Source organism: Sinohyriopsis cumingii, chromosome 18 (genome assembly GCF_028554795.1).
Source record: "Sinohyriopsis cumingii isolate HCF-2022 chromosome 18, ASM2855479v2, whole genome shotgun sequence".
NCBI lineage: Eukaryota > Metazoa > Mollusca > Bivalvia > Unionida > Unionidae > Sinohyriopsis > Sinohyriopsis cumingii.
The window spans coordinates 92,428,495-92,455,355 of NC_142978.1; the positions used below are offsets into that span (position 1 = coordinate 92,428,495).

The 26,861-nt window shown below is 35.0% G+C and overlaps 7 non-coding genes across 7 annotated transcripts; all 7 read left to right on the forward strand.

Annotated features, from left to right (window-relative positions):
- The first annotated feature begins 3,757 nt into the window (after positions 1–3,757).
- On the forward strand, positions 3,758–3,829 carry Trnap-agg (transfer RNA proline (anticodon AGG)). The gene has a single exon. It is a non-coding gene; the product is annotated as a tRNA-Pro (tRNA).
- A 4,654-nt stretch (positions 3,830–8,483) lies between these two features.
- On the forward strand, positions 8,484–8,555 carry Trnap-agg (transfer RNA proline (anticodon AGG)). Its single transcript has one exon. It is a non-coding gene; the product is annotated as a tRNA-Pro (tRNA).
- Positions 8,556–13,043: 4,488 nt separating this feature from the next.
- On the forward strand, positions 13,044–13,115 carry Trnap-agg (transfer RNA proline (anticodon AGG)). The gene has a single exon. It is a non-coding gene; the product is annotated as a tRNA-Pro (tRNA).
- Positions 13,116–15,135: 2,020 nt separating this feature from the next.
- On the forward strand, positions 15,136–15,207 carry Trnap-cgg (transfer RNA proline (anticodon CGG)). Its single transcript has one exon. It is a non-coding gene; the product is annotated as a tRNA-Pro (tRNA).
- A 1,765-nt stretch (positions 15,208–16,972) lies between these two features.
- Trnap-agg (transfer RNA proline (anticodon AGG)) lies at positions 16,973–17,045 on the forward strand. Its single transcript has one exon. It is a non-coding gene; the product is annotated as a tRNA-Pro (tRNA).
- Positions 17,046–21,543: 4,498 nt separating this feature from the next.
- Positions 21,544–21,615, forward strand: Trnap-agg (transfer RNA proline (anticodon AGG)). The gene has a single exon. It is a non-coding gene; the product is annotated as a tRNA-Pro (tRNA).
- Positions 21,616–23,635: 2,020 nt separating this feature from the next.
- Positions 23,636–23,707, forward strand: Trnap-cgg (transfer RNA proline (anticodon CGG)). Its single transcript has one exon. It is a non-coding gene; the product is annotated as a tRNA-Pro (tRNA).
- The last annotated feature ends 3,154 nt before the right edge of the window (positions 23,708–26,861 follow it).

A 26,861-nucleotide genomic window follows, 5' to 3' on the forward strand; every position in this document is an offset into this window, starting at 1 on the left:
CCTAGTTTGTTTGAATTTTTGGCCCCGCGGACTTCCTTCAGATGCAGCCTCGTATTCACTTAACGGAGTTAGGTCAGGATCTATTGCTCTTCGCCGTGAAGGATATTGTTGTCGTTCTGTGTGTTGCAACGGTGATTTTTCTTCTTGAGGTTGCGATGGTGGAATTTCAAGTTTACGTATAGCATCTACAAGTCTATCGTATTTTGTATCGTCCCTGCTGATTTGTTTTTTATTTTCACGTATACGATACGAATATTTGATAAAATTATCATCTGTCATAGAACCGTGTTCTGGGTTTAAAGACACATCTCTTCTAATCAATCCTAACAGTATTGTCTCAGGTAATTTCTCTTCTGGTACATTTTTAAGAAGTTCAATATAATCCGGCGTAAATCTTTTGGCGGGGTCAGTAATTCTCCCTGTTACTCGCTTACCAGCAGGTACTGACACAACAACTTCATCGGGTGGAGGCGGGGGTTTAAGTCCAGCTGAAATATCCTGTAAAATTTTCCTTTGCTCTATTAAAGCCTCTTTGGTAACAGCTGCGGATTTTTCAGTAGCTTTGGTCACGGGTTTAAATAATTCCTCCGTAGTCTCTGCAAAGCCTTCCCGTGCTTGCTGTCTTAGTTGTAATTTTTGTCTGACACTATCACGGACAGGAAGAAATTTCTGAATTGCTTCGAGACGTTCTCGAGCTAATCTAGTCGTATGTGCTTCTCCAATATTTGCCATTATTTATTTGTCAATGATTTAATTCCGCTAACATAAAAATGTTTTTCCTTGGAAACTCATTTCCCAGAGCAGCAGAGGGGATGGACCCGACCAATGGATTTTTCAATAACGACCCCGCCACGGAAACTGTTTCAGATTTATTGAAGTAACCCAAGTTGTCAGTGCAAACTCAACGAGTTTGTCCCTGGAAACTCTTCGAGTTTTCGGGGGACATTTTTTTTTGTCCTGTATTCTGAATAGAAGGGTTTATTTCGTCGAAATAAGCCCTCTATCGAGGAATAGTTTCCTGGAGGGGTTTATTGTGCAAAAAGTTTCGGTCTGTACAGCCCCTCTGCTGCTTTTATACACTAAGCTCGATCAACACCTGTGTACAATGGCAGATTGATGATAAATGTATAATCATTACATACATGTCCTTCCCTAATTGACTATGAAACGGCATCGTAAATTATGTGACAACGTATGCGATTTTGCTTCACACTTTTAAGTACAAAGAATCATGTGACTGAGTTGGTGTTATTCCACTTATTTATAAGAACAAGGTTGACAACATACGCTTGAAAACTTAGCGTCCTCAGTGTAGATACAGAAGATAGCTTAAACAATCCTACAAGCAAAAAGATCTTAAAAACTATATTCACTTTACAGATGAAATGACCATGGTCAACATCAAAAGTACACAGACAAGATGATAACTGATTTAATGTATACAAAACGAGTTCATTCCTAATCTAAATACGATGAACAATTTTATGTCATGCATGATAATATAAACAACTTTAAAAAGGGACTATGAATGCTAATAGATAATTAAATAGATAATCTCTTCTTTTCCAAATGAAACCAAACCTCTAGGACGTTGTATCGACAGGAAGTAATGAACATGCTTCAGTCACCTAAATTACAGTTTAATAAGTAATCTTTTTGCAACTACTGGAAGGATAATTCTAGCCAAAATATTTTTTATCTACTCTGTCCGAGAGAGTGACTCACGTTTCCATAAAGGTTACATTCTTTTGCTTTCATTACAAGATGAGCTGAGCTTTTCTTGCGAGTCATCTATCGAAATTCCATGCGGTAATCCAAACAAAATAGCATTGTATTTCAAAGTCCAAGAGGAAACACATCGAGTCTTTTCAGTTAGCTTCTTTATTTTCAGAGAGATCGTAGCAAAATACAAACGCTGGCAATCTTGTCTTTGAAAAGTGCGTTCCGATTTCCCACCGTTCTGAGTCCAAACTAATGGACCGACACGCCCATTCTGTCTAGAATCCATCAAAAACCTCCTTAGACACTGCAGAGCCGTTGGTCTTGAAGTTTTGGTCCTTTACCACGGGAGACTATATTGATCGGAGGCATGTTCACCACTGACAGCGGCACACAGGTTATACAAAATCGCACATTGAATCCCAGATTATGCATCCCAGATATCAACTTCAGTCAAAATCAGAGCTCAAAATCCAGGCCCATTGTGAAACCTCCAAATTCACACTTCCAGAATCAGACCTTCAGATTCAGACCACTCTACGGCTTAAGATAACTCCTGCAAAGTGGAATGCTCCAAAATAAAATGTGTTGCTTAATGATATTACTGTGTGACTTGACTTTAAAAATACCCTGATCATGGTGCAATCCACGGCTAGAGAATTCAAGGTAATTTATCTTCCCACTTGAAGCACTTTGCTCGTGCAGCATTGGGTGAACCGAACAGCGTATTTGGATATACCTTAAAACGTCAATAAACGACTCTCGGGGGTAACGCTGTACGGGGAAAAGAAATTTGAGGACATTTTACTTAAGGTATAATGCGTAATCATTAATTACACATACAAATTACTTGACAGTCGACTTTAAGAAAACAAATGAATCAAAGGACCTAATATGAACTAACCAAAGGCTATATATGATGAAAACAATATGGTCATTATGATTTACATATAGGAGATCCATGATATAGTTATATCAGAAAGCCTATAAACAATATAACATTAAACAGATTCATTTCATTGGAGTGAGAAACAGGCGAGCATTCCATAAACACGTGGTGAGGTCTGCAAAGACACATTAGCATGCAAAATGTTTTGTTATATAAAATAAAAGCTATGCAACATTCAACGGAAAGTTCTCTCTTCTGTTGGAACTTACACCATGTCTCTGGGAATATCACTTGACAGAAAGCAATACAAAAGCTTCAACCACCTCAATTCTAGTTGTAAAGGTAATGTTTTTGCAACTACAAGATGGTAATTCCAGCTGAAATAATGTTATACTCACTCTGAATACCTGATTGAATGACTCAATGTTTCACGCTTCCATGAAGGTAACACTCTTTTGCCTTCATTGCTAGACGAGCGGGTTTTTCCATTCGAGTCATCAATCGAAATTTCATGCGCTAAACACAACGAAATGTTATTGTATTTATAAGTCCAAAAGTAACTACACCAAATCTTTTCTATTAGTATCTTTAGTTTACGTGAGATTACAAAGTATACACGATGACAACATTGCCTTTTACAAGCGCGATTCAGTGTTTAATGGACTAATTATATGATACTGTCCATTTATATGTACATTTCCTAGTTCTGTGGAATTCCAACTTTAAAACACAAATACAGCTACTTTAATAATAACTAAAACATGACAAAAACAAAAATACCAAAGAAAACTGGAAACAAAATTTGTTGCAATAACAACAAATGGCTATTGCTATCAGGGAATTCTATTTTAGAAGCGGTTACAATGAAAACATTAAAGAAAATCTAATATGGGCATGTACCATTCAAATGTAACTTCGATGATCACCGATAAATTCAGTTTGAGCTCTTTTTATAAACGTTATCTTGTCAATCGTCATTTACTCAATGTCATTCATAGATTTTGCGACGCTGGATCATACACATGAACGTAACCTGGTGAAGGCATACAGCAATAATAAATAAAGCGAGGTATGCATCATTACAACGTACAACATCCATCTTTAAACTTGACATTCATACAATTATCGGAACAGACATTTCATCATCACGGCTCGTTGGTCTAGGGGTATGATTCTCGCTTAGGGTGCGAGAGGTCCCGGGTTCAAATCCCGGACGAGCCCAACATTTTATCATGTTTTAATTTGCCCACTTTGTCGCCATCGATAATATCCTACTTTACTAAAACTTATTAAGCCCACATTTTGTTTTAATTCCTTTAAAGAGCAAAAGCGTCTAACAGCCAAGCCAGATAAGCAATGAAATATACATTTCTTCACTAAGCTCTGAGTAACACAATGACAATCTGATATTGATAACAAAGACTTGTCAATGTAGTGTCATCGTAAATTATCTGACTACATATATGGTATATTATTGCACATTTTTCAGTGGAAAGTAATTATGTGAATACGAGTTGTTGGTATACCAATTTTGTTTTATATAAAATCAAGGGTGCCAAAATACGCTTGAAAAATCAGCGTCCTCAATGTAGCTATAGCGGTTCTTATAATCATGTCTGCAAGCTAATATTCGTCAAAAGACATTGAAAATTTCATACAGGAGATATATAGACATTTCAATTTATCATGCTTTACAAATGGTATGACCATGGCCAACAACAAGAGTAAACAGATACATTTCTAATCTATCTACGGTGCACAATTGTATCCCATGTATAACGATATAAGCATGGAAATGTAAAAAAGGATTATCAGTGCTAATACTTAACGAATTAAATATATGAAGACCTATCCGAGATGATGCTACACGTCTCTTTTTCCAAATATCTACAGCAATCATAGCCAAAATCACGCCTACAAATCTAGACCAAGAGTGTTTAATAAAAGTCGTTAGGCACGTGGTAAAGATTATTTACACACATTGTCATGCGAAACCTTTTGGTGCATATAACAGCAGTGCACCATTCAAAGCATCGATTATCTCTTCTGTTCCATTTGATACCATGCCTCTGGGACGTTGAATCGACAGCAATGAAAATGCGTCAGCCGCCATAATTCTAGTTGGAGAGTTCATTCTTTGACACTACTCGAAGGTTAATTCCAGCTTAGATATTTTTTTATACTCCAAATACCGGAAGGAATGACTCAAGGTTTTACATTTCCATGAAGGCAACACTCAGTTTCATTGATTGCAAGAGAAGCTGGCTTTTTCTTCCGAGTTATCTATAGGAATTCCATGCGCTAAACAACAGTGACGTGATTCGATTTTGATTTTGAACGTAGCTTTAACAGTTTTTCAGTCATATCGCTTCGATGCCTGCAATGTGCCACTTTATAGTGATGTCTAGCAGTGGGGCATCATGCCGCAGACATGTATTATGATATCCCACCCAGTCACATTATCCTAACACCAGGCCGACCAGTCCTAACACTAACCTCTTAATGCTGAGCGCCAAAAGAGGCATCTGGTAGTACCATTTGTGTAAGTACTCCATGTACTATTTGAATACAGTAGTTAAAGAACCCCAAAGCTGAATTAGAAGTATTAACATATATTGTTATGCATCTCTTTATTGAATTGGGATAAAGGGATGGTATTATTATTGTGTTGAAAAAATATGCTAAAGATAATAATTCATTTCTTAATTGTTATGACGAAAATATATTTATTTGTTCAAGTGTATAGTTGGTCCTAATAATTTATATGATCGGCTATGATGAAAGCATTTCCTGTTGGTCGAATTAAACGGATATATTCATACGTCTTAAAATGGCTATATTTTGGTAGCTGACCCTGATGAAACAGAAAATCTACACAATGCTCACAATGGTTACTGACTAGTTCCTGAACGTTAACTGCTAAGAAGGAATGTCTAAGCAACTTTTAAAAAAGAACAGTAAACGAACTAGTGTTTTAACAGTATGAAGCTGGGATGGTGTTGTATTTAGCGAAGACACATTTTGTGGACTTTTCGTAAGTGGTTTTTTGACACTTATCATATGTCAATGTCATTTATATATTCTGCCACGCTGTATCATAAAACTTGACCGTAAGCTAGCAAAACCATACAGTAATGACAAAATCCACTGAGGTATGCTGCATTAAATGTTTAGCCAACACTATTAAACTTGTCATACAGGCAATTATCGGAACAGATATAATTTTTAACTACGGCTCGTTGGTCTAGGGGTATGATTCTCGCTTCGGAAGTAAGATATTTAGTTTGGAAAAGCATAAATACTGGAAATTGATACACCTACCTTTCAAGACCCCAGATTGTATAGATTTGGATTACAGAATAATGCACAATCGAATATTTACAAAAGAGAGACTAAAATACTATGGCAAAATTGATAATGACTTATGTCCAGTGTGCCAGTTGGAAACAGAGGATTTATTTCACATGTTTTTGAAATGTCCTGAATTAAGCTCTTTTAAGAATTATATTGTATATATAGTTGAGATTCTTTTTAAAAATTGTAGAGTTGGTGTTCTCAATAGCACTTCTTTTGAACAAATGCTCATGATAGGATATAACAAAGAAACAAAATCAGTAAATAGTTATTTTTTGAACTACATTCTGAGCATTGCTCGATTGTGCATTTACAAAAGAAGAAACATTATGTCTTTATTAGGGAAACAAATAGACATCGAAAGATTGTTCCAATATTTGACTAGAAAATATATATTATATGCGTATCAACATTACAAAGACAAAAATCAGACTTTGATTACGAAGTATTTTGTAAAAGATAATCCTTTAATGAGAATAGAAGAGGATAAAGTGTTTATTACATTGTAGAATCATTGTTTTGTACTATAGCATTACAAAAAAATTTTAGAATCATTGTTCTGTAATATAGCTTAACAAAATACTATTGTAGAATCATTGTTTTGTAATATAGCATTACAAACTACTATGTACATACTGACTGTATATTTTTAACTTATATACTGTACAAAGCTTTTTTTAAATAAAGAAAGAAAAAAAAAAAAAAATTCTCGCTTCGGGTGCGAGAGGTCCCGGGTTCGAATCCCGGACGAGCCCAATATTTTATTATGTTTCACGTCGCCCACTTTGTCTCTATCGTTACTATAATGCCGAATCTTTCCTCACTTTTTTCTAAACTATTCATTTTAATTGTTTCAAATAGCACAAAACATCTCACCGCTAAACCTGGTCACATGCACTAATAAATATATGTAACTAAAAGTATATATCTACACAAAGGTCTGATTAACATTTGTGTACAATGACATATTGACAAAAACATCAGTGCAAGACAAATGTGTGCCTAAAGAGTGACAGGTGTATTCGACAGCATAAATCGTTGGTCAAAGGAACTAGTTATATCTTTGGGTATCATAACTCTCGTTCAGCATGTAATTCAGTAACAGGAAGGTCTAAACATTAGACACCTGGCCTGCACTAATGACAACGAAATAGAATCGTAAATATTGTGACTGAATGTGTGATATTTGGTCACACATTTTCAATACAAAGAATTATGTGAATGTGACTTGGTACTATATCAGTTATTTATAAAAGAAAACGAGACGATATTCGCATGAAAAATTAGCGTCCTCTTTGTATTTATATACGATAGTACAACCAAACCTGTAAACAAATATTCTACAAAAATGACATTAAGAACTATATACACAAGGTATATTGAAAATTAAATCTCATCGAACTTTGCTGATGACATGATCAAGGCCATCATCAAGAGCACACATAGAAATGATGATTGGTATAACAGCTATAAAACGAGAAGGTACTCATTTCTTATCTCTGTGCGACGCACGATTTTATCCCATGTATGATGGTTTTAGTTCTAAAGATGTCCATTTTCTATAGCTGTCAGAATTGTAATATAGATAAGCAGATTAGCTTGCACATGTCACGTGTAAGTCTAGACAAGTGAAAACAGCAATGACCAATTCGATAATCAATAGTATGTATCTTTCATCTAATAACGTCTTATCTACATGATGATATTCAGATTAAATAATATCAAAGAAAGTAGAAATTGAACAATTTGTTACATTGTTTCGATGAGATAATACATCACATTAATCAGTCGAGTAATATTGCCTTTCAACACCAATTACTACATAGTCGTTGAAACACCTATATTCTTCAATGAGTGTTCCCAAAACTTAACAGAAAGTTCAACAATCTGGAACACACAAAAACAATTGGATGCAGATCTTTCTGTTTCTCTTATGGCGCTAAATAAGTTGTAGTAGATTTTGTTGTTATCGAATAATGGTTTTCAGACATCATAGCGATATGCCTGAAAAATTCATAACATTGAAGTAATGTATCATTGACCAGTATCCACCATAACTAAATATCACTTCGCATTAAATTGCAAAGACTATTCGTTGCTGTAAGCCGAAGGATGGAAACAAAATACAAAGAATGCGTGACATAATTCTGCTCATCGTGAAATATAGTATACATGTAATGCATTGAACATGTAAAGCTTTATCATTTGATTTATATATTCTGTTTATCAATGTTTCAAAAGTCTGTTTCAGTATTTTGATGCAATTTAATCTTTAAATACTATTACAAAATGTCCTTTATCATACATCTGATCGTCACTGATAAGTTCAGTTTTAGCACATTTCACAAGCGTTATCTTGTCAGTCGTCATTACCCAACGTCATCTATGGATTTTGCAACGCTGTATCATAAAGCATGAAAGTAACTTGGTGCAGGTATACATCAATGATAAAAAGATGGAGATATGCTGCATTATACTATACAACTTCCATCATTAATCTTCACATTCTCTTTTTCGACACGGCTCGTTGGTCTAGGGGTATGATTCTCGCTTAGGATGCGAGAGGTCCCGGGTTCAAATCCCGGACGAGCCCAACGTTTTTAATCAAGTTTCTACTTCGTCCACTTTGTCTCGATGTTTGCAAATATTCTTCAAGAGACATTAAACAATATATATGAGATTGATGGATATTTCAATCGTATTTGACTTTACATATGACATGAATGTGACCAACATAAAGAGTACACAATGTGATAACTGATAGAGCATTACAAAACGAGAACGAGTTCATATCTAATGTATCCACGATGCATGATTTTATCCATTGTATGATGCTATAAACAAGAGAATATAACAAGGGATCATCAGTCCTAATATATACTTAATTATATATATATATATATATATATATATATATATATATATATATATATATATATATATATATATATATATATAATTGTGTGTGTGAGTGTGATTTGAATTTTTAACGTAGCTTTAACAATTTTTTGAGTCATATCGCTACGATGTCCGCAGTGATGTCTAGCACCGGGGCATCATGACACAGACATGTAGCATGATGTCCCACTCAGTCACATTATCCTGAAACAAGGTCAACCAGTCCTATATCTAACCTCTTAATGCTGAGCGACTAGCGAGGTATGCCGATAAATCAGTCTTTCCCCCGTGATGATGCTGATTCTCTGATGAGGGGCTGATACCACAACATCGTCCATCAGTATCAACACAGATTTGTGGTGTTGATTTATCGGACTATTTGTGAGGCAGCTGTTAATACCATTTTTATGTCCTTTGTACGACTCGCCCGTGAATTGAAACTCCAACCTCCCGCATCCGAGGCGGACGCTCAAACCACTAGCCCACCGGAGCGGTCCAACACGGTAAAGAAACTTATTGCAATAGCAAAATGTGTACTGCTTTTAGGGATTCTATTATAAGCCGTCGAAATCAAAATATTAAAGAAACTTCGATTAAAGCCTTCAACTTAATTGATCTCTTATTCGTTGTTTTTTGATAATTTGTAGACTGTTAAACAAAATTAAAAGAACTACATTTTGAAAACAAATAATTCAAGATATTAGTATACGGCTTGATTGTGTTCACTTTCGAAAGAACACAATATTGAAGCAAGTAAAACTGAACAGTACACTTTATAGTCAAATTTCTTTTCACATTAGATTGCGAAGACAATGTGTAGCTGTAAACCGGTGGATAGGAAATTACGTCATAGTATAGATGCGTGAAAATTCTGCAGACTTTAAAGTACAATATACAGGTAAGGCATTGAAACAATACGCAATAACCATTTGACTTGTTTATTCTCTTTATCAATTCTTTTACAATTATTTTTGTCCAGCCATTGCGCGCGCATTTTAATTTTACCTTAATTGTAAGAAATATTCTTAAATCTCTGAACGTCACTAAGTTTATTTTGGGCACTTTTCATAAGTGAGTTGTTGTCATTTATAATCAGTCAATGTTATCTATAGATTTGGCCACGAAGTATCATAAATCATGAATGTAACCAAGTAAACACATACATCATTGATAAATCAATCGAGTTATGCTGCATTAAAATGTACACCTTACAAAATTAAACTTGATACGCATGTTATTATCGGAAAAATCTTATTTTCAACACGGCTTGTTGATATAGGGGTGTTATTCTTGCATAGGGAGCGAGAAGTCCCGAACGAGCGCAACAGTTTATCATGTGTTATGCTGCCCAATTTGTGGTGATCGATACAATAATGTTGAATTTTTCTTCACTTTAAATTTCTAAACTCACTATCTGTTTAATTGCTTCAAGGAGCACAAACGTCTAACAGCTAGGCTAGTCTCTGCATGAATTAAATATATGTAATGAAATATATATTTATACACTAAGCTCGATCAACACCTGTGTACAATGGCAGATTGATGATAAATGTATAATCATTACATACATGTCCTTCCCTAATTGACTATGAAACGGCATCGTAAATTATGTGACAACGTATGCGATTTTGCTTCACACTTTTAAGTACAAAGAATCATGTGACTGAGTTGGTGTTATTCCACTTATTTATAAGAACAAGGTTGACAACATACGCTTGAAAACTTAGCGTCCTCAGTGTAGATACAGAAGATAGCTTAAACAATCCTACAAGCAAAAAGATCTTTAAAACTATATTCACTTTACAGATGAAATGACCATGGTCAACATCAAAAGTACACAGACAAGATGATAACTGATTTAATGTATACAAAACGAGTTCATTCCTAATCTAAATACGATGAACAATTTTATGTCATGCATGATAATATAAACAACTTTAAAAAGGGACTATGAATGCTAATAGATAATTAAATAGATAATCTCTTCTTTTCCAAATGAAACCAAACCTCTAGGACGTTGTATCGACAGGAAGTAATGAACATGCTTCAGTCACCTAAATTACAGTTTAATAAGTAATCTTTTTGCAACTACTGGAAGGATAATTCTAGCCAAAATATTTTTTATCTACTCTGTCCGAGAGAGTGACTCACGTTTTCATAAAGGTTACATTCTTTTGCTTTCATTACAAGATGAGCTGAGCTTTTCTTGCGAGTCATCTATCGAAATTCCATGAGGTAATCCAAACAAAATAGCATTGTATTTCAAAGTCCAAGAGGAAACACATCGAGTCTTTTCAATTAGCTTCTTTATTTTCAGAGAGATCGTAGCAAAATACAAACGCTGGCAATCTTGTCTTTGAAAAGTGCGTTCCGATTTCCCACCGTTCTGAGTCCAAACTAATGGCCCGACACGCCCATTCTGTCTAGAATCCATCAAAAACCTCCTTAGACACTGCAGAGCCGTTGGTCTTGAAGTTTTGGTCCTTTACCACGGGAGACTATATTGATCGGAGGCATGTTCACCACTGACAGCGGCACACAGGTTATACAAAATCGCACATTGAATCCCAGATTATGCATCCCAGATATCAACTTCAGTCAAAATCAGAGCTCAAAATCCAGGCCCATTGTGAAACCTCCAAATTCACACTTCCAGAATCAGACCTTCAGATTCAGACCACTCTACGGCTTAAGATAACTCCTGCAAAGTGGAATGCTCCAAAATAAAATGTGTTGCTTAATGATATTATTGTGTGACTTGACTTTAAAAATACCCTGATCATGGTGCAATCCACGGCTAGAGAATTCAAGGTAATTTATCTTCCCACTTGAAGCACTTTGCTCGTGCAGCATTGGGTGAACCGAACAGCGTATTTGGATATACCTTAAAACATCAATAAACGACTCTCGGGGGTAACGCTGTACGGGGAAAAGAAATTTGAGGACATTTTACTTAAGGTATAATGCGTAATCATTAATTACACATACAAATTACTTGACAGTCGACTTTAAGAAAACAAATGAATCAAAGGACCTAATATGAACTAACCAAAGGCTATATATGATGAAAACAATATGGTCATTATGATTTACATATAGGAGATCCATGATATAGTTATATCAGAAAGCCTATAAACAATATAACATTAAACAGATTCATTTCATTGGAGTGAGAAACAGGCGAGCATTCCATAAACACGTGGTGAGGTCTGCAAAGACACATTAGCATGCAAAATGTTTTGTTATATAAGATAAAAGCTATGCAACATTCAACGGAAAGTTCTCTCTTCTGTTGGAACTTACACCATGTCTCTGGGAATATCACTTGACAGAAAGCAATACAAAAGCTTCAACCACCTCAATTCTAGTTGTAAAGGTAATGTTTTTGCAACTACAAGATGGTAATTCCAGCTGAAATAATGTTATACTCACTCTGAATACCTGATTGAATGACTCAATGTTTCACGCTTCCATGAAGGTAACACTCTTTTGCTTTCATTGCTAGACGAGCTGGTTTTTCCATTCGAGTCATCAATCGAAATTTCATGCGCTAAACACAACGAAATGTTATTGTATTTATAAGTCCAAAAGTAACTACACCAAATCTTTTCTATTAGTATCTTTAGTTTACGTGAGATTACAAAGTATACACGATGACAACATTGCCTTTTTCAAGCGCGATCCAGTGTTTAATGGACTAATTATATGATACTGTCCATTTATATGTACATTTCCTAGTTCTGTGGAATTCCAACTTTAAAACACAAATACAGCTACTTTGATAATAACTAAAACATGACAAAAACAAAAATACCAAAGAAAACTGGAAACAAATTTTGATGCAATAACAACAAATGGCTATTGCTATCAGGGAATTCTATTTTAGAAGCGGTTACAATGAAAACATTAAAGAAAATCTAATATGGGCATGTACCATTCAAATGTAACTTCGATGATCACCGATAAATTCAGTTTGAGCTCTTTTTATAAACGTTATCTTGTCAATCGTCATTTACTCAATGTCATTCATAGATTTTGCGACGCTGGATCATACACATGAACGTAACCTGGTGAAGGCATACAGCAATAATAAATAAAGCGAGCTATGCATCATTACAACGTACAACATCCATCTTTAAACTTGACATTCATACAATTATCGGAACAGACATTTCATCATCACGGCTCGTTGGTCTAGGGGTATGATTCTCGCTTAGGGTGCGAGAGGTCCCGGGTTCAAATCCCGGACGAGCCCAACATTTTATCATGTTTTAATTTGCCCACTTTGTCGCAATCGATAATATCCTACTTTACTAAAACTTATTAAGCCCACATTTTGTTTTAATTCCTTTAAAGAGCAAAAGCGTCTAACAGCCAAGCCAGATAAGCAATGAAATATACATTTCTTCACTAAGCTCTGAGTAACACCTGTACACAATGACAATCTGATATTGATAACAAAGAATTGTCAATGTAGTGTCATCGTAAATTATCTGACTACATATATGGTATATTATTGCACATTTTTCAGTGGAAAGTAATTATGTGAATACGAGTTGTTGGTATACCAATTTTGTTTTATATAAAATCAAGGGTGCCAAAATACGCTTGAAAAATCAGCGTCCTCAATGTAGCTATAGCGGTTCTTATAATCATGTCTGCAAGCTAATATTCGTCAAAAGACATTTAAAAGTTCATACAGGAGATATATAGACATTTCAATTTATCATGCTTTACAAATGGTATGACCATGGCCAACAACAAGAGTAAACAGATACATTTCTAATCTATCTACGGTGCACAATTGTATCCCATGTATAACGATATAAGCATGGAAATGTAAAAAAGGATTATCAGTGCTAATACTTAACGAATTAAATATATGAAGACCTATCCGAGATGATGCTACACGTCTCTTCTTCCAAATATCTACAGCAATCATAGCCAAAATCACGCCTACAAATCTAGACCAAGAGTGTTTAATAAAAGTCGTTAGGCACGTGGTAAAGATTATTTACACACATTGTCATGCGAAACCTTTTGGTGCATATAACAGCAGTGCACCATTCAAAGCATCGATTATCTCTTCTGTTCCATTTGATACCATGCCTCTGGGACGTTGAATCGACAGCAATGAAAATGCGTCAGCCGCCATAATTCTAGTTGGAGAGTTCATTCTTTGACACTACTCGAAGGTTAATACCAGCTTAGATATTTTTTTATACTCCAAATACCGGAAGGAATGACTCAAGGTTTTACATTTCCATGAAGGCAACACTCAGTTTCATTGATTACAAGAGAAGCTTGCTTTTTCTTCCGAGTTATCTATAGGAATTCCATGCGCTAAACAACAGTGATGTGAAGCGATTTTGATTTTGAACGTAGCTTTAACAGTTTTTCAGTCATATCACTTCGATACCTGCAATGTGCCACTTTATAGTGATGTCTAGCAGTGGGGCATCATGCCGCAGACATGTATTATGATATCCCACCCAGTCACATTATCCTAACACCAGGCCGACCAGTCCTAACACTAACCTCTTAATGCTGAGCGCCAAAAGAGGCATCTGGTAGTACCATTTGTGTAAGTACTCCATGTAATATTTGAATACAGTAGTTAAAGAACCCCAAAGCTGAATTAGAAGTATTAACATATATTGTTATGCATCTCTTTATTGAATTGGGATAAAGGGATGGTATTATTATTGTGTTGAAAAAATATGCTAAAGATAATAATTCATTTCTTAATTGTTATGACGAAAATATATTTATTTGTTCAAGTGTATAGTTGGTCCTAATAATTTATATGATCGGCTATGATGAAAGCATTTCCTGTTGGTCGAATTAAACGGATATATTCATACGTCTTAAGATAGCTATATTTTGGTAGCTGACCCTGATGAAACTGAAAATCTACACAATGCTCACAATGGTTACTGACTAGTTCCTGAACGTTAACTGCTAAGAAGGAATGTCTAAGCAACTTTTAAAAAAGAACAGTAAACGAACTAGTGTTTTAACAGTATGAAGCTGGGATGGTGTTGTATTTAGCGAAGACACATTTTGTGGACTTTTCGTAAGTGGTTTTTTGACACTTATCATATGTCAATGTCATTTATATATTCTGCCACGCTGTATCATAAAACTTGACCGTAAGCTAGCAAAACCATACAGTAATGACAAAATCCACTGAGGTATGCTGCATTAAATGTTTAGCCAACACTATTAAACTTGTCATACAGGCAATTATCGGAACAGATATAATTTTTAACTACGGCTCGTTGGTCTAGGGGTATGATTCTCGCTTCGGGTGCGAGAGGTCCCGGGTTCGAATCCCGGACGAGCCCAATATTTTATTATGTTTCACGTCGCCCACTTTGTCTCTATCGTTACTATAATGCCGAATCTTTCTTCACTTTTTTCTAAACTCTTCATTTTAATTGTTTCAAATAGCACACAACATCTCACCGCTAAACCTGGTCACATGCACTAATACATATATGTAACTAAAAGTATATATCTACACAAAGGTCTGATTAACATTTGTGTACAATGACATATTGACAAAAACATCAGTGCAAGACAAATGTGTGCCTAAAGAGTGACAGGTGTATTCGACAGCATAAATCGTTGGTCAAAGGAACTAGTTATATCTTTGGGTATCATAACTCTCGTACAGCATGTAATTCAGTAACAGGAAGGTCTAAACATTAGACACCTGGCCTGCACTAATGACAACGAAATAGAATCGTAAATATTGTGACTGAATGTGTGATATTTGGTCACACATTTTCAATACAAAGAATTATGTGAATGTGACTTGGTGCTATATCAGTTATTTATAAAAGAAAACGAGACGATATTCGCATGAAAAATTAGCGTCCTCTTTGTATTTATATACGATAGTACAACCAAACCTGTAAACAAATATTCTACAAAAAAGACATTAAGAACTATATACACCAGGTATATTGAAAATTAAATCTCATCGAACTTTGCTGATGACATGATCAAGGCCATCATCAAGAGCACACATAGAAATGATGATTGGTATAACAGCTATAAAACGAGAAGGTACTCATTTCTTATCTCTGTGCGACGCACGATTTTATCCCATGTATGATGGTTTTAGTTCTAAAGATGTCCATTTTCTATAGCTGTCAGAATTGTAATATAGATAAGCAGATTAGCTTGCACATGTCACGTATAAGTCTAGACAAGTGAAAACAGCAATGACAATTCGATAATCAATAGTATGTATCTTTCATCTAATAACGTCATATCTACATGACGATATTCAGATTAAATAATATCAAAGAAAGTAGAAATTGAACAATTTGTTACATTGTTTCGATGAGATAATACATCACATTAATCAGTCGAGTAATATTGCCTTTCAACACCAATTACTACATAGTCGTTGAAACACCTATATTCTTCAATGAGTGTTCCCAAAACTTAACAGAAATTTCAACAATCTGGAACACACAAAAACAATTGGATGCAGATCTTTCTGTTTCTCTTATGGCGCTAAATAAGTTGTAGTAGATTTTGTTGTTATCGAATAATGGTTTTCAGACATCGTAGCGATATGTCTGAAAAATTCATAACATTGAAGTAATGTATCATTGACCAGTATCCACCATAACTAAATATCACTTCGCATTAAATTGCAAAGACTATTCGTTGCTGTAAGCCGAAGGATGGAAACAAAATACAAAGAATGCGTGACATAATTCTGCTCATCGTGAAATATAGTATACATGTAATGCATTGAACATGTAAAGCTTTATCATTTGATTTATATATTCTGTTTATCAATGTTTCAAAAGTCTGTTTCAGTATTTTGATGCAATTTAACCTTTAAATACTATTACAAAATGTCCTTTATCATACATCTGATCGTCACTGATAAGTTCAGTTTTAGCACATTTCACAAGCGTTATCTTGTCAGTCGTCATTACCCAACGTCATCTATGGATTTTGCAACGCTGTATCATAAAACATGAAAGTAACTTGGTGCAGGTATACATCAATGATAAAAAGATGGAGATATGCTGCATTATACTATACAACTTCCATCATTAATCTTCACATTCTCTTTTTCGACACGGCTCGTTGGTCTAGGGGTATGATTCTCGCTTAGGGTGCGAGAGGTCCCGGGTTCAAATCCCGGACGAGTTCAACGTTTTTAATCATGTTTCTACTTCGTCCACTTTGTCTCGATGTTTGCAAATATTCTTCAAGAGACATTAAACAATATATATGAGATTGATGGATATTTCAATCGTATTTGACTTTACATATGACATGAATGTGACCAACATAAAGAGTACACAATGTGATAACTGATAGAGCATTACAAAACGAGAACGAGTTCATATCTAATGTATCCACGATGCATGATTTTATCCATTGTATGATGCTATAAACAAGAGAATATAACAAGGGATCATCAGTCCTAATATATACTTAAGGAATTATATATATATATATATATATATATATATATATAGATATAGATATAGATATAGATATAGATAAAGATATAGATATATAATTGTTTGTGTGAGTGTGATTTGAATTTTTAACGTAGCTTTAACAATCTTTTGAGTCATATCGCTACGATGTCCGCAGTGATGTCTAGCACCGGGGCATCATGACACAGACATGTAGCATGATGTCCCACTCAGTCACATTATCCTGAAACAAGGTCAACCAGTCCTATATCTAACCTCTTAATGCTGAGCGACTAGCGATTTATGCCGATAAATCAGTCTTTCACCCGTGATGATGCTGATTCTCTGATGAGGGGCTGATACCACAACATCGTCCATCAGTATCAACACAGATTTGTGGTGTTGATTTATCGGACTATTTGCGAGGCAGCTGTTAATACCATTTTTATGTCCTTTGTACGACTCGCCCGTGAATTGAAACTCCAACCTCCCGCATCCGAGGCGGACGCTCAAACCACTAGCCCACCGGAGCGGTCCAACACGGTAAAGAAACTTATTGCAATAGCAAAATGTGTACTGCTTTTAGGGATTCTATTATAAGCCGTCGAGATCAAAACATTAAAGAAACTTCGATTAAAGCCTTCAACTTAATTGATCTCTTATTCGTTGTTTTTTGATAATTTGTAGACTGTTAAATAAAATTAAAAGAACTACATTTTGAAAACAAATAATTCAAGGTATTAGTATACGGCTTGATTGTGTTCACTTTCGAAAGAACACAATATTGAAGCAAGTAAAACTGAACAGTACACTTTATAGTCAAATTTCTTTTCACATTAGATTGCGAAGACAATGTGTAGCTGTAAACCGGTGGATAGGAAATTACGTCATAGTATAGATGCGTGAAAATTCTGCAGACTTTAAAGTACAATATACAGGTAAGGCATTGAAACAATACGCAATAACCATTTGACTTGTTTATTCTCTTTATCAATTCTTTTACAATTATTTTTGTCCAGCCATTGCGCGCGCATTTTAATTTTACCTTAATTGTAAGAAATATTCTTAAATCTCTGAAACGTCACTAAGTTTATTTTGGGCACTTTTCATAAGTGAGTTGTTGTCATTTATAATCAGTCAATGTTATGTATAGATTTGGCCACGAAGTATCATAAATCATGAATGTAACCAAGTAAACACATACATCATTGATAAATCAATCGAGTTATGCTGCATTAAAATGTACACCTTACAAAATTAAACTTGATACGCATGTTATTATCGGAAAAATCTTATTTTCAACACGGCTTGTTGATATAGGGGTGTTATTCTTGCATAGGGAGCGAGAAGTCCCGAACGAGCGCAACAGTTTAGCATGTGTTATGCTGCCCAATTTGTGGTGATCGATACAATAATGTTGAATTTTTCTTCACTTTAAATTTCTAAACTCACTATCTGTTTAATTGCTTCAAGGAGCACAAACGTCTAACAGCTAGGCTAGTCTCTGCATGAATTAAATATATGTAATGAAATATATATTTATACACTAAGCTCGATCAACACCTGTGTACAATGGCAGATTGATGATAAATGTATAATCATTACATACATGTCCTTCCCTAATTGACTATGAAACGGCATCGTAAATTATGTGACAACGTATGCGATTTTGCTTCACACTTTTAGGTACAAAGAATCATGTGACTGAGTTGGTGTTATTCCACTTATTTATAAGAACAAGGTTGACAACATACGCTTGAAAACTTAGCGTCCTCAGTGTAGATACAGAAGATAGCTTAAACAATCCTACAAGCAAAAAGATCTTTAAAACTATATTCACTTTACAGATGAAATGACCATGGTCAACATCAAAAGTACACAGACAAGATGATAACTGATTTAATGTATACAAAACGAGTTCATTCCTAATCTAAATACGATGAACAATTTTATGTCATGCATGATAATATAAACAACTTTAAAAAGGGACTATGAATGCTAATAGATAATTAAATAGATAATCTCTTCTTTTCCAAATGAAACCAAACCTCTAGGACGTTGTATCGACAGGAAGTAATGAACATGCTTCAGTCACCTAAATTACAGTTTAATAAGTAATCTTTTTGCAACTACTGGAAGGATAATTCTAGCCAAAATATTTTTTATCTACTCTGTCCGAGAGAGTGACTCACGTTTCCATAAAGGTTACATTCTTTTGCTTTCATTACAAGATGAGCTGAGCTTTTCTTGCGAGTCATCTATCGAAATTCCATGAGGTAATCCAAACAAAATAGCATTGTATTTCAAAGTCCAAGAGGAAACACATCGAGTCTTTTCAATTAGCTTCTTTATTTTCAGAGAGATCGTAGCAAAATACAAACGCTGGCAATCTTGTCTTTGAAAAGTGCGTTCCGATTTCCCACCGTTCTGAGTCCAAACTAATGGCCCGACACGCCCATTCTGTCTAGAATCCATCAAAAACCTCCTTAGACACTGCAGAGCCGTTGGTCTTGAAGTTTTGGTCCTTTACCACGGGAGACTATATTGATCGGAGGCATGTTCACCACTGACAGCGGCACACAGGTTATACAAAATCGCACATTGAATCCCAGATTATGCATCCCAGATATCAACTTCAGTCAAAATCAGAGCTCAAAATCCAGGCCCATTGTGAAACCTCCAAATTCACACTTCCAGAATCAGACCTTCAGATTCAGACCACTCTACGGCTTAAGATAACTCCTGCAAAGTGGAATGCTCCAAAATAAAATGTGTTGCTTAATGATATTACTGTGTGACTTGACTTTAAAAATACCCTGATCATGGTGCAATCCACGGCTAGAGAATTCAAGGTAATTTATCTTCCCACTTGAAGCACTTTGCTCGTGCAGCATTGGGTGAACCGAACAGCGTATTTGGATATACCTTAAAACATCAATAAACGACTCTCGGGGGTAACGCTGTACGGGGAAAAGAAATTTGAGGACATTTTACTTAAGGTATAATGCGTAATCATTAATTACACATACAAATTACTTGACAGTCGACTTTAAGAAAACAAATGAATCAAAGGACCTAATATGAACTAACCAAAGGCTATATATGATGAAAACAATATGGTCATTATGATTTACATATAGGAGATCCATGATATAGTTATATCAGAAAGCCTATAAACAATATAACATTAAACAGATTCATTTCATTGGAGTGAGAAACAGGCGAGCATTCCATAAACACGTGGTGAGGTCTGCAAAGACACATTAGCATGCAAAATGTTTTGTTATATAAGATAAAAGCTATGCAACATTCAACGGAAAGTTCTCTCTTCTGTTGGAACTTACACCATGTCTCTGGGAATATCACTTGACAGAAAGCAATACAAAAGCTTCAACCACCTCAATTCTAGTTGTAAAGGTAATGTTTTTGCAACTACAAGATGGTAATTCCAGCTGAAATAATGTTATACTCACTCTGAATACCTGATTGAATGACTCAATGTTTCACGCTTCCATGAAGGTAACACTCTTTTGCTTTCATTGCTAGACGAGCTGGTTTTTCCATTCGAGTCATCAATCGAAATTTCATGCGCTAAACACAACGAAATGTTATTGTATTTATAAGTCCAAAAGTAACTACACCAAATCTTTTCTATTAGTATCTTTAGTTTACGTGAGATTACAAAGTATACACGATGACAACATTGCCTTTTTCAAGCGCGATCCAGTGTTTAATGGACTAATTATATGATACTGTCCATTTATATGTACATTTCCTAGTTCTGTGGAATTCCAACTTTAAAACACAAATACAGCTACTTTGATAATAACTAAAACATGACAAAAACAAAAATACCAAAGAAAACTGGAAACAAATTTTGATGCAATAACAACAAATGGCTATTGCTATCAGGGAATTCTATTTTAGAAGCGGTTACAATGAAAACATTAAAGAAAATCTAATATGGGCATGTACCATTCAAATGTAACTTCGATGATCACCGATAAATTCAGTTTGAGCTCTTTTTATAAACGTTATCTTGTCAATCGTCATTTACTCAATGTCATTCATAGATTTTGCGACGCTGGATCATACACATGAACGTAACCTGGTGAAGGCATACAGCAATAATAAATAAAGCGAGCTATGCATCATTACAACGTACAACATCCATCTTTAAACTTGACATTCATACAATTATCGGAACAGACATTTCATCATCACGGCTCGTTGGTCTAGGGGTATGATTCTCGCTTAGGGTGCGAGAGGTCCCGGGTTCAAATCCCGGACGAGCCCAACATTTTATCATGTTTTAATTTGCCCACTTTGTCGCAATCGATAATATCCTACTTTACTAAAACTTATTAAGCCCACATTTTGTTTTAATTCCTTTAAAGAGCAAAAGCGTCTAACAGCCAAGCCAGATAAGCAATGAAATATACATTTCTTCACTAAGCTCTGAGTAACACCTGTACACAATGACAATCTGATATTGATAACAAAGAATTGTCAATGTAGTGTCATCGTAAATTATCTGACTACATATATGGTATATTATTGCACATTTTTCAGTGGAAAGTAATTATGTGAATACGAGTTGTTGGTATACCAATTTTGTTTTATATAAAATCAAGGGTGCCAAAATACGCTTGAAAAATCAGCGTCCTCAATGTAGCTATAGCGGTTCTTATAATCATGTCTGCAAGCTAATATTCGTCAAAAGACATTTAAAAGTTCATACAGGAGATATATAGACATTTCAATTTATCATGCTTTACAAATGGTATGACCATGGCCAACAACAAGAGTAAACAGATACATTTCTAATCTATCTACGGTGCACAATTGTATCCCATGTATAACGATATAAGCATGGAAATGTAAAAAAGGATTATCAGTGCTAATACTTAACGAATTAAATATATGAAGACCTATCCGAGATGATGCTACACGTCTCTTCTTCCAAATATCTACAGCAATCATAGCCAAAATCACGCCTACAAATCTAGACCAAGAGTGTTTAATAAAAGTCGTTAGGCACGTGGTAAAGATTATTTACACACATTGTCATGCGAAACCTTTTGGTGCATATAACAGCAGTGCACCATTCAAAGCATCGATTATCTCTTCTGTTCCATTTGATACCATGCCTCTGGGACGTTGAATCGACAGCAATGAAAATGCGTCAGCCGCCATAATTCTAGTTGGAGAGTTCATTCTTTGACACTACTCGAAGGTTAATACCAGCTTAGATATTTTTTTATACTCCAAATACCGGAAGGAATGACTCAAGGTTTTACATTTCCATGAAGGCAACACTCAGTTTCATTGATTACAAGAGAAGCTTGCTTTTTCTTCCGAGTTATCTATAGGAATTCCATGCGCTAAACAACAGTGATGTGAAGCGATTTTGATTTTGAACGTAGCTTTAACAGTTTTTCAGTCATATCACTTCGATACCTGCAATGTGCCACTTTATAGTGATGTCTAGCAGTGGGGCATCATGCCGCAGACATGTATTATGATATCCCACCCAGTCACATTATCCTAACACCAGGCCGACCAGTCCTAACACTAACCTCTTAATGCTGAGCGCCAAAAGAGGCATCTGGTAGTACCATTTGTGTAAGTACTCCATGTAATATTTGAATACAGTAGTTAAAGAACCCCAAAGCTGAATTAGAAGTATTAACATATATTGTTATGCATCTCTTTATTGAATTGGGATAAAGGGATGGTATTATTATTGTGTTGAAAAAATATGCTAAAGATAATAATTCATTTCTTAATTGTTATGACGAAAATATATTTATTTGTTCAAGTGTATAGTTGGTCCTAATAATTTATATGATCGGCTATGATGAAAGCATTTCCTGTTGGTCGAATTAAACGGATATATTCATACGTCTTAAGATAGCTATATTTTGGTAGCTGACCCTGATGAAACTGAAAATCTACACAATGCTCACAATGGTTACTGACTAGTTCCTGAACGTTAACTGCTAAGAAGGAATGTCTAAGCAACTTTTAAAAAAGAACAGTAAACGAACTAGTGTTTTAACAGTATGAAGCTGGGATGGTGTTGTATTTAGCGAAGACACATTTTGTGGACTTTTCGTAAGTGGTTTTTTGACACTTATCATATGTCAATGTCATTTATATATTCTGCCACGCTGTATCATAAAACTTGACCGTAAGCTAGCAAAACCATACAGTAATGACAAAATCCACTGAGGTATGCTGCATTAAATGTTTAGCCAACACTATTAAACTTGTCATACAGGCAATTATCGGAACAGATATAATTTTTAACTACGGCTCGTTGGTCTAGGGGTATGATTCTCGCTTCGGGTGCGAGAGGTCCCGGGTTCGAATCCCGGACGAGCCCAATATTTTATTATGTTTCACGTCGCCCACTTTGTCTCTATCGTTACTATAATGCCGAATCTTTCTTCACTTTTTTCTAAACTCTTCATTTTAATTGTTTCAAATAGCACACAACATCTCACCGCTAAACCTGGTCACATGCACTAATACATATATGTAACTAAAAGTATATATCTACACAAAGGTCTGATTAACATTTGTGTACAATGACATATTGACAAAAACATCAGTGCAAGACAAATGTGTGCCTAAAGAGTGACAGGTGTATTCGACAGCATAAATCGTTGGTCAAAGGAACTAGTTATATCTTTGGGTATCATAACTCTCGTACAGCATGTAATTCAGTAACAGGAAGGTCTAAACATTAGACACCTGGCCTGCACTAATGACAACGAAATAGAATCGTAAATATTGTGACTGAATGTGTGATATTTGGTCACACATTTTCAATACAAAGAATTATGTGAATGTGACTTGGTGCTATATCAGTTATTTATAAAAGAAAACGAGACGATATTCGCATGAAAAATTAGCGTCCTCTTTGTATTTATATACGATAGTACAACCAAACCTGTAAACAAATATTCTACAAAAAAGACATTAAGAACTATATACACCAGGTATATTGAAAATTAAATCTCATCGAACTTTGCTGATGACATGATCAAGGCCATCATCAAGAGCACACATAGAAATGATGATTGGTATAACAGCTATAAAACGAGAAGGTACTCATTTCTTATCTCTGTGCGACGCACGATTTTATCCCATGTATGATGGTTTTAGTTCTAAAGATGTCCATTTTCTATAGCTGTCAGAATTGTAATATAGATAAGCAGATTAGCTTGCACATGTCACGTATAAGTCTAGACAAGTGAAAACAGCAATGACAATTCGATAATCAATAGTATGTATCTTTCATCTAATAACGTCATATCTACATGACGATATTCAGAAAGTAGAAATTGAACAATTTGTTACATTGTTTCGATGAGATAATACATCACATTAATCAGTCGAGTAATATTGCCTTTCAACACCAATTACTACATAGTCGTTGAAACACCTATATTCTTCAATGAGTGTTCCCAAAACTTAACAGAAATTTCAACAATCTGGAACACACAAAAACAATTGGATGCAGATCTTTCTGTTTCTCTTATGGCGCTAAATAAGTTGTAGTAGATTTTGTTGTTATCGAATAATGGTTTTCAGACATCGTAGCGATATGTCTGAAAAATTCATAACATTGAAGTAATGTATCATTGACCAGTATCCACCATAACTAAATATCACTTCGCATTAAATTGCAAAGACTATTCGTTGCTGTAAGCCGAAGGATGGAAACAAAATACAAAGAATGCGTGACATAATTCTGCTCATCGTGAAATATAGTATACATGTAATGCATTGAACATGTAAAGCTTTATCATTTGATTTATATATTCTGTTTATCAATGTTTCAAAAGTCTGTTTCAGTATTTTGATGCAATTTAACCTTTAAATACTATTACAAAATGTCCTTTATCATACATCTGATCGTCACTGATAAGTTCAGTTTTAGCACATTTCACAAGCGTTATCTTGTCAGTCGTCATTACCCAACGTCATCTATGGATTTTGCAACGCTGTATCATAAAACATGAAAGTAACTTGGTGCAGGTATACATCAATGATAAAAAGATGGAGATATGCTGCATTATACTATACAACTTCCATCATTAATCTTCACATTCTCTTTTTCGACACGGCTCGGTTGTTAGGGGTATGATTCTCGCTTAGGGTGCGAGAGGTCCCGGGTTCAAATCCCGGACGAGTTCAACGTTTTTAATCATGTTTCTACTTCGTCCACTTTGTCTCGATGTTTGCAAATATTCTTCAAGAGACATTAAACAATATATATGAGATTGATGGATATTTCAATCGTATTTGACTTTACATATGACATGAATGTGACCAACATAAAGAGTACACAATGTGATAACTGATAGAGCATTACCAAACGAGAACGAGTTCATATCTAATGTATCCACGATGCATGATTTTATCCATTGTATGATGCTATAAACAAGAGAATATAACAAGGGATCATCAGTCCTAATATATACTTAAGGAATTATATATATATATATATATATATATATATATATATATATATATATATATATAGATATAGATATAGATATAGATATAGATAAAGATATAGATATATAATTGTTTGTGTGAGTGTGATTTGAATTTTTAACGTAGCTTTAACAATCTTTTGAGTCATATCGCTACGATGTCCGCAGTGATGTCTAGCACCGGGGCATCATGACACAGACATGTAGCATGATGTCCCACTCAGTCACATTATCCTGAAACAAGGTCAACCAGTCCTATATCTAACCTCTTAATGCTGAGCGACTAGCGATTTATGCCGATAAATCAGTCTTTCACCCGTGATGATGCTGATTCTCTGATGAGGGGCTGATACCACAACATCGTCCATCAGTATCAACACAGATTTGTGGTGTTGATTTATCGGACTATTTGCGAGGCAGCTGTTAATACCATTTTTATGTCCTTTGTACGACTCGCCCGTGAATTGAAACTCCAACCTCCCGCATCCGAGGCGGACGCTCAAACCACTAGCCCACCGGAGCGGTCCAACACGGTAAAGAAACTTATTGCAATAGCAAAATGTGTACTGCTTTTAGGGGATTCTATTATAAGCCGTCGAGATCAAAACATTAAAGAAACTTCGATTAAAGCCTTCAACTTAATTGATCTCTTATTCGTTGTTTTTTGATAATTTGTAGACTGTTAAATAAAATTAAAAGAACTACATTTGAAAAAAATAATTCAAGGTATTAGTATACGGCTTGATTGTGTTCACTTTCGAAAGAACACAATATTGAAGCAAGTAAAACTGAACAGTACACTTTATAGTCAAATTTCTTTTCACATTAGATTGCGAAGACAATGTGTAGCTGTAAACCGGTGGATAGGAAATTACGTCATAGTATAGATGCGTGAAATTTCTGCAGACTTTAAAGTACAATATACAGGTAAGGCATTGAAACAATACGCAATAACCATTTGACTTGTTTATTCTCTTTATCAATTCTTTTACAATTATTTTTGTCCAGCCATTGCGCGCGCATTTTAATTTT